At 51.2% G+C, this 8880-nt stretch overlaps 1 non-coding gene across 1 annotated transcript; it reads left to right on the forward strand.

Annotated features, from left to right (window-relative positions):
- The first annotated feature begins 6104 nt into the window (after positions 1–6104).
- On the forward strand, positions 6105–6191 carry TRNASTOP-UCA (transfer RNA opal suppressor (anticodon UCA)). Its single transcript has one exon. It is a non-coding gene; the product is annotated as a tRNA-Sec (tRNA).
- The last annotated feature ends 2689 nt before the right edge of the window (positions 6192–8880 follow it).

Genomic DNA, 8880 nt, shown 5'->3' on the forward strand with positions numbered 1-8880 from the left:
ATTCTCTGTTGGGGATTTGTATTAGAGATCAATTTCACGTACACACCCCCACCCAAAATATCTAGAAAAAAAGCAGAAGTCTTTTTTATTCCTTCTGTGGACATTTAATTCCTATATCCTCAAAACTCTATTTAACCTGGACTAAACAGGATGCAGTGCAGGTAGCATTCAACCTTTTGCCTCCCCTGCTTTTACCAGTCACATATTTGGACCTGAAATTCTGCAGCAGGGTGACACGCTTCTTTTTGGCACCAGATCTGCCTCATCCTTGTTCAGGCTTTTCAGCCCTCCTGGTAAGGAATCTTTTGATCTAGTAGCATTCTCCTAACCTCAGTGCTAGGCTGAAATTAGATGCACACAGGGCTGCAGCGGGAGCCCTCTCTGAGCTGGCTGGCAAGACCTCTGAGAAGACACCAGATACTCCCGAGGTATCATCAGGACCTGCATTGACCACAAACGACGCAGCAGAAAATCCTCCCATCTACAGACTGCAACAGCAACCAGCTGCACGTTCAGGAGCTCACCTCCAGTTTGTATAAATTCTCTGTTGATACAGGTGCAGCTGAAATGACTGTGGCTTCCTCTTGAGATGAGGGAGCAGGGGCTCACCTCAGTACTGAGGTGCAAAGCCCTGAGTGATCTCACCGGCTGGGAACCTCCTGCGCTGCTTGCCTGTACAGCACTTAATCACTGAAGTGGAGGCCCCACGCTGACAGGAGTGGGATTGCCGATACTCCTCTAGTGGCAGTGCAGTTTGTGTTGGCCAAAGAGTGTTTCTGTTGGCATATGCCTCTTCCCTGAATTGATTACGTCATGCCTGTTTTTGCAAATATCCCTGCAGCGAGGTGTTTTGTTGGTGTAAAGCTGTCCGAATCCTTCCCCCAAAATGTGATAAGACTACGACAGCAACCTCTCTGAGCGAGCTTTCTGTGTGCCAAGTCAGGGCAAGTGCACTTACACATCTGAACTAATGCAGACAACCCCCGAGATCTGTACTAGGAGAGGAAACACAATGCTCTGAGCACAGGGACTCCCGAGTGATAGGAAGTGACTTCAGCACACCAATTCCTCTATTCCTGTAACTCTTGTGTGGGTTGGCCAATAATCCTTATCATCCTTGCTGAGAAAGGAGTGCCTTTGCTAACTGATTACATCCTCCTTTCCTTACTGTGGTCAGCCAGTTGCTGCACGCCAGAAACAGCTGGTGTGATTGATAGATAAGCACATGCCTCAATGCATTTTCCTCTGTCTGCTGTAACCACATCCATCCCTACAACCACTAAAACAGCAGTTCTAGAGAGGAGAGAAACAACACAGCACTTTTGTTACCACTACTAGTTTTCTAAAAACACTAATCCAGGAAATCTCAACTTTTCCCATATTTCCATACAAAATACTGCAGATCTCCATGAAGGAAGGCAGGACAGTCACAACCCTCCCCACCACTCCCCAGCAACAGCTCAACAACCCCTGCAGACAAGGCAATTCATCTGCCAGACCAAGAAGATGCAGGCGTCGAGACCCTGAGGTATCAGGACCCCGAGATACCACCTCTCAGCTAGCATCTGTGCCCTGATCTGAGGCAGGGTTGGGTCTAACAACGCAACCTGAGACTAACCAGGAAATGCGCAAGACCGGACTCTTTAAGGACAAGCATAAATGCATTTGGAATTTTACCCCATTTTGATTAAAGTGCTGGGCACCTTGAGTTCGGCATTTTTGGACAGCCTGGAAGCATTCTTCAAATGCAACAGCACAGTTAAGTAATAGAACGCTTCAGGGTCACCTCTACTCCAAGCACATCACCCTCTTTTAAGCAGCACATCATGACAAAAGGCATCTTGAGCCAAATTCCTCTTCAGTTTGAATCACAGGAGTGACATCAGAGATGGAGTTAGCCCAGCTTGTTAAATGACTAGAAGATGGCCAACTTTATTTTGGGGCTTGTTTTTTTTTTTCTGTACTGGTTCCTGGTATCTGGTTTGTAGACACAGCCCTTCCCTTGCTGTTAGCTCACACCCTGAGGTGGGCAGGGATGTTCAAATAGCATCTTCTTTGACCTTTCTGGTACTGAGATGATTGTTGTTGCTTTTTTGGAGGCTTCTGAGGAGCTCCCACAAAAAGGAAGCCTCTGTCCCCCCATCTCCTGAACTGCATCTGCAGCATCCAACCACAGTCCCTCCGGAGGGCAGCGTGGCTCTCACGGTGATGACACCACACTCTTAATTTGTTCCAGCCTGTTTCACACTGACATTTTAGCACTGACGTCATCAGCTGCTGAAATTTCATTGCTGCTGCTAAGAATAACAGCCCGCCTCATCCCCCACCTTACCCCAAATAATTATTTATTAATACCATAGGGATCTAGGCTTATCTTTCCTGACACAAATCAGGTTCTGGTGGTTAAAAGAAGAAGCAAGAACAAAGCATCAAAGATGCTTGCGTGTTCTGTCGGCCTGGGATGAGAAAAAAAAAAAAAATAATCAAGAGTGTATTGTTAAGTAGTACGAGTGCTATAAAAAATGTAGAGGAAAAGTTCAGACTGATTTGTTTTAAGGTTTCCTTGTCAGACAGTCTTAGGCACTGTAATTGCTTAAATAGCCTAGGCTGCAGCCTGCCCCAGAATTCACTTACAAAGCCCCTTCCAAATTCTCCAAGGCTTTGTACCTTTGCTTATACTGGTGCAGTGTGGGTGTAAAATACTGCCAAATCAGAATTCCCGATTGACTTTGGGGCCTGAACCAAATCCCATCGATTTCTGTGGGAGGATTTCTATTAACTTGAATGGGCATTGAATCAAACCTAAATTGGCAGTGCTCTGCACCCATTTGGCATCGCGTAGTTGTCTGCATAAGGTGGAGAATCAGGTCCAAAGACACTGAGAAATGCTCTAATTAAGAGCACTGCTGAGGAGAGCAAGCTTTTCCATCATTAAGCTGATAAACTGAATTTGTTCTATACTTTTAATGGCAAAGGGTCAGATTTTCGAAGACACTTGGTCTAAATATGAAGCTCCATGCTTAGAGGACTTCCAAGAAATGTTTAAAGGCAAATTGGGCACTGAGGAGCCTTTCAAGTCAACAGGTCCATTAACTTATTTACTTGCTTCGAAAGCCCTAGGAGGTACTTATTTGCATTTTTGGTAGCCTTATAAATCTATTCATAAGTCACTAGCCCCCAATAACAGTTTGGGGATTTAGTCATTGTACATATCAGCCAGGTTCCTCGTATTCCAGTAACACCCGCGGCATTGTTCATTAGGGCTGGAGCCAAGATGACCGTTACCTGCAGCCGGCAGCCAGCTCAACCCGCTGATTCCTGACCAGCGCCTGGGCCCTCAGAAGCTCACTGAGCAGCGGCCAAGAGAAAATGGCACCAGGTGTGAGAACTGCACAAAGTATTGCCTATAGGTACCCGCCCCCTATGCCCCCTCCTCGCAGAAGGAGACCGACACCTCTGGCAGGGGCAGCGACTCATCCGCAGTCCCTCATGGTCAGGGGTGACAAAGGCCTTTGAACACCAGACATACAGAGGTCCTAGAAAAGCTATTTTCAACCGCTGGGGAAGTCAGTGGCTAGCACAGCTTCCGCTCCAGAAGCAGATCTGAACCTAGATGGACTGGCATCCGGTCAAGGAGAAAATTTTCAAAACTTCTTTGTTACCGCTTCCCCATCAACTCTGAGGTCTGCCATCATTTCCTATGCTACTGCTGACCCTCTCGGGCACCTTCCTCCGCTGCTCGATATTTAGAAACTGCTGCATTCGTTATCTCCGCATGTGCCTTTACTGCAGGATAAGGGAAGTTTTAGGAGCTGGCCCTTCCGATGGATCCTTTGGTTACTTGGCTGGAGTCTTTTGCCTGGCTGTTATTCTTCATTTGGACTTGAGTGCTTGGCGTAGTCTCCTTCTGGAAAGCACGGGAGATTGATCACAAGACATGAAAGACAGACATGTCTGCTTAAAAAACCTGGAGGCCGCAAGAGAGAGAAGATGAGAGAGGCGTTTTCACACTAAGATGCCTTCCCCTGAAGTGCCACAGGGAAAGAGATCCAGAAAAGGTAGAGGCTAGAGAGCAAAGAGAAAGTGAAAGTGTTATTAAAGCCAAGCCTTGAAAATTAAGTACAGGAGCTAGGAATGTCTCCTCCGACCCCTGACAGCCAAATTCTTGTTCAGCCTGAATTGGCCAGCAAGGTCACATGCCTCTGGGCTGACAGGAGCGTACCTCTGAGCTGATGTGCTTCTCCCAGCAGACGTCAGGACCAGCTCGGCTGGAAGCCCAAGGGATTGCTGTGACCACCTGATTTCCTCAAACCTCCGTGCTAACCTCTTCCTCCCCATGACTAATTTCCCTGCACCTCCTCCCACGCTCGCCCCCAGTTCCTCACCCCATGCATTTTTATGCACAAAAGCAACTTGCTAGATTACACCACCTGCTCCCGGGATAAGTACCAGGTAAAGAGATAGGAATGTACTGGGGGACAAAACTCCTACAAACCAAGGAAGAAAAATTCCTGCCTGGCACTGACAGGCACAGGAGCAGCTCTCCAACCTGCTCCTTCTGATAAAATCCCTGCTTCTGTGTTGAAGTTTAAAATGTGCTCTAAAAGCCACATTTAAATTGCTAAGAAAGCTGTACACTACAAACAATAAGGCCTCAGATACACTCGTGCCTTTGCTGGGGAGTCAGCGGGCTGGATGATACCAGAGCTGGTGCCGTTCCAACGGGGTAAGTCATGACTTGGAGCCACGCGCTGAAAGCAAAGCCGTGCCCAACAGCGTTGCCGGGTGTGAGCGGCAACAGCGCAGCCCCACCGTGTATTTTTCACTTTCTTTTGCTGACATCTACAAAACTGCTCCCAGCTTTGGGCTGCAGCCCCGGTTCTGTCCCCTGCTAATTTTACCCTGGTGCTGCTCCACTGAGGACCAGTTCTGAGCCTCAGCTTCCCCAGGGTGAGCAAGAGGGGGGATGGGCCTACGGTTTTATTTGTTGCTTACACTGAAAAGAATCATCTAATTAAAAATCACTGGAAACCACATGCATTTGCAGAAATGGCTCCACTTCAGAGGAATCTCTCGAGGCAAATAAGTGAGTAATTTTTCAAGGGTTTAGACATTTATGAAAATAGCCTCTATAGTTACACTCGCTAGGATAAAATTACAAGTGTTTTCAATCCTCATACTTCAGGGCATAAGTTGATCCTCAGCTGGGGGCTAGGGAGGAATTTCCTCCCAGAGGATATTATTGTTCTGCAAGGTATCTCGTGGGAGATTCACATCTTCCTCCAGAGTATCTGGCATTAGCCACCGCGGGGAAAAAAAAATACTAAAAAAAAAAAACCACAAAACAAAAAAGAGAGAAAAAGCTACTTCTCAACACGAGCCAGTGCTCTGGTCTCCGCTGCCCAGCCCTGCGTGTCATGTACGTGCTCTCAACGACTTTGGCAGGTGTATTTGCACCCGCTTAACGACTCGCGCAGCCCCGGCGACGGGGAGAGGCCCCGCACCCCAGCCGCCCCGCACGAGGCAGGCGTGCCCGAGCGGGAGAGCGGCAGCCGGGTGTCGGCCGGCTCCGGGGCCCGCACGAAGCCCGCTCCCGCTGCGCCGGCCCCAGCCCCGCGGCGGCGGCACAGGGGCCGTCCCGCCACCCCGGGGGCCGCCCGCGCCGGGAGCGGGGCCGGGACGGGGGCCGCCCCAGTTGCACAAGCTGTCCCGTCCGGTGTTGTAAGGGGCCCCGGGGATCCGGGAAGGGCGGCGGGCAGGGCGCGGGGCGCCCCCGCTCCTTCTGGGAAGCGCCGTGAGTCACCGGCCCGGCCCGGGGGGCGCCGCCGGGGCCGCGGCCCCTTCCCGGAGCGCCTCCCGCCCCTCGGGAGCAGCCAATCAGCGGCCGTAGATTTGCATACCGCGCGCGGGAGCTTCTGGGTCGGCAGCGGGGACAAAGGCACCCGCTCCCCTCCCGCCGTCGCAGCACCCTCGCAGTGCGGGGCGCTCTGCGCCCCGGGAACCGGCGGGAGGGCGCATCCCTCCGGGAAAGCGACCCTCGCCTTGACCTCAGGGCGGGAAGGCGGTGGCGGTTTATATACCGGCGCGGCGAGGCAGCAGAAGTTGCCCGGATGACCCTCAGTGGTCTGGGGTGCAGGCTTCAAACCTGTAGCTGTCTAGCGACAGAGTGGTTCAATTCCACCTTTCGGGCGGCGGGGGTTGTCCTTTTGCCCCTTCTACCGACCGTCCCCGGGGCAAAAGGCGAAGGACCGCTGCATCCATGTGACGGCACAGGGAGACATTTTGCTTCCTTTTCACCTTACCCCACTGAACACCTTCTCGGGGGCACAAGAGGTGGGTCCCATCCACCCATAGGACTCCATCAAGCCAGAGGATGCAGTTTGGATGCATCAGCAAAACAAGTGTTTTCCCTTTCGTTGTTTATGACCATCCCCTCGGAGCGCAGCACCAGACCGATGCAACAGCGGTGTGCCAGGCGCAGCCGAAGGAAGGGAAATCTCCCAGGGGTGCCTGGGTGACAATTCAGATTTTAATTGGATTCTGCTAAGCGGATCTTTGTTAAACAGTGTCACACATCTTACAAGAACAGAAAAGAAGTAAATAACAGAAGCCATTCTCTAGATCTGCTCCATATTGATAACCCATCTCCCACCCACGCTACAACAAAGATGCTTCACTTCAGCAGTAAGCACGGGTGCTAATAACGTTGCCCAGCCCCACAAAAAGTAAAGGTTAACATGAAGCTAAGAAACATATTCTTCAAGCAGAAGGCATTTATTTTGTGATATACTATTGCAACAACTCCAGCAGATGATTTGCAGAGCCTCTCATTATGACAAGACCCCAACCACCCCCACCGCAGGGGAGAGCAAAGATTTGGAGGGCATTTCCTTGTCGCCTCCTGGTCCCATGGGCAGAAAGGGAGATTCTGCCTGGTGAATCCCCCGGAGGAGAGCAGAAATACCAAGTGAATTATCAGGTCTCCAGTGTTCCTGGGTGCTTTTTTGGGAGGGTGCACTGCCATCCGGAGTTAAGTAGGTAAGCACCCCTGAGGATCCAAGCCAGAATGACTGTGCTTCCTTTACACCAAATGACTCACTCCAGCTGAAGGCCTGGGAGGAGAAGGGAAGGGTGCAGAGGGCCCTGACACCACTCCTGCTGGCCGCTGCTGCTGCCAGCCTGCCAAGCGCGAGAGTCAATAGGAGAGGAGCAGCCGTGGTGCCAGCAAGGCCCACCACTCCGGGAATACACTGGCCTGTTATGGGAAATCCTGGGGGGGGAAAACCCTCCGCGGCTCACACAGCACATGCCAACTTTTATGGCCTAGCGGGAGATGTGCGTGAGCTCTCCCCAGCGCAGCTGGGAGTGCCCTGAGCCCCAGACAGCTAGCTATCTGCTCCGTGCCGCCTCGCTTACCAGCCTGCGTCCTCTGCCCATAATGAGCTTTCTATGTGGAATTTTGCTGTGGCCTCAGAAATTGGTATCTGCACCGCATTTTGGCTGTGGGCTTTTGTTTGCATCACGGGGGGGGGGGGGGGGGTGTTGGGGGGGGAGAGCAATGGAAAGGCCTTTGCCCAGTAGTGGGCAGCTGAGAACGTTAACATTTGATGTCAGTTACCAAGTAGAACATAATACGGCTCTTTCATGTGGTGTTTATAACTGAACATGCTGTTTTGTGTCAGCCTGGTTTTTTTTTTTCTTCCAAGAAGTAGTTTTGGATTAAATTATGACAATTACATTCCTATATTCCCCCCCCTCCCCCCCGCCAACCCCCACCCTTCCCCTGCGTGCACACAAACACAAATGGGAATTATGTGCTTTGAGCGCGATTTGAACTATACAGCCTGGGATCTGTGCCTGGCATTGAGTTCGCTTTTTTATTCCAGAACAAAAAAAGGCCACATCCACTCCGCACTCTTTCATCGCCTTAGGATAATGTAGGATGGTCAGATTGCTGCTGAGGGTGATTTGTCCCTCAGGGAGCTCATGGGGAAAACAGACTCGCAGGCCCATGAGAAAGGAGGCCAGGGAGCTCCAGCCTGGGAGGTTGTGGTAAGCAGTGTGGGGGTCTAGGTTTGTGAAATCCTGTGTGATTCCCCACCCCGAGCTGCTCACACCCCGCACCCCAGCTGGTTTGTGTACCTGGGCAGTGCCTCATCTGGTGGGTAATACAGGCACATGGCAGGAAGCGATCACATCCCTTGGGGCTGTGCCCTCCAGGGCGGCACCTCTAGCACAAGGCTGAACCTAGAAAAACATGAGAGTTAATTAGGACAGGAGACATAACAAGGCTGCTCTTGCAGCCTTTAGCTGACACAGTAGGTGGGACAAGACCTTAGGAAACAGGCCACTCCGTATTTTGGTGCTATCTTTTAAACACTGGTTGGAGGACAACACCAGTGGGGAGGCCCATGTAGAGGATCTGGCTGTAGGAGGGACATTTTGCACAATGCTATCCGTGTCTTGCATGAGTTGGCTTTGTCTGCAGTCACTTATTAGTCAGGCAAAGCTTTCAGTGTTTGAACCTGAATGTCACTTTCTTCCCTGACAAAGGGCCAAACTAAGAGAAGCCAAAGTCTTCACCACTGGTTAGAAGGCAACCCAGGGGTTATTCACAGCCGAGACGCACGAGAGCCTAGCTCCTCAGCCGAATGTGATCTGCCTCCTGTTGTTTTCCCCATGGAGTCACAGAGCGATGAGGGGGATGTGCTGGTGACAGATGGCTGACGCGACTTGCTGAGTGCACGGGTGACTGGGCTGTGACTCAGCAAGTGTTTGGTTACAAGAGATCGGGAGCATGTGCTTTTGCACCGGTAACAGTGGCCCTAGCTGGATCTCCTGGAGGACTAAGCACAGGCTGTTATCTCAAGCCTGTGACTG

The sequence above is a fragment of the Phalacrocorax carbo genome, chromosome 3 (assembly GCF_963921805.1).
Source record: "Phalacrocorax carbo chromosome 3, bPhaCar2.1, whole genome shotgun sequence".
Classification (NCBI taxonomy): Eukaryota; Metazoa; Chordata; class Aves; order Suliformes; family Phalacrocoracidae; genus Phalacrocorax; species Phalacrocorax carbo.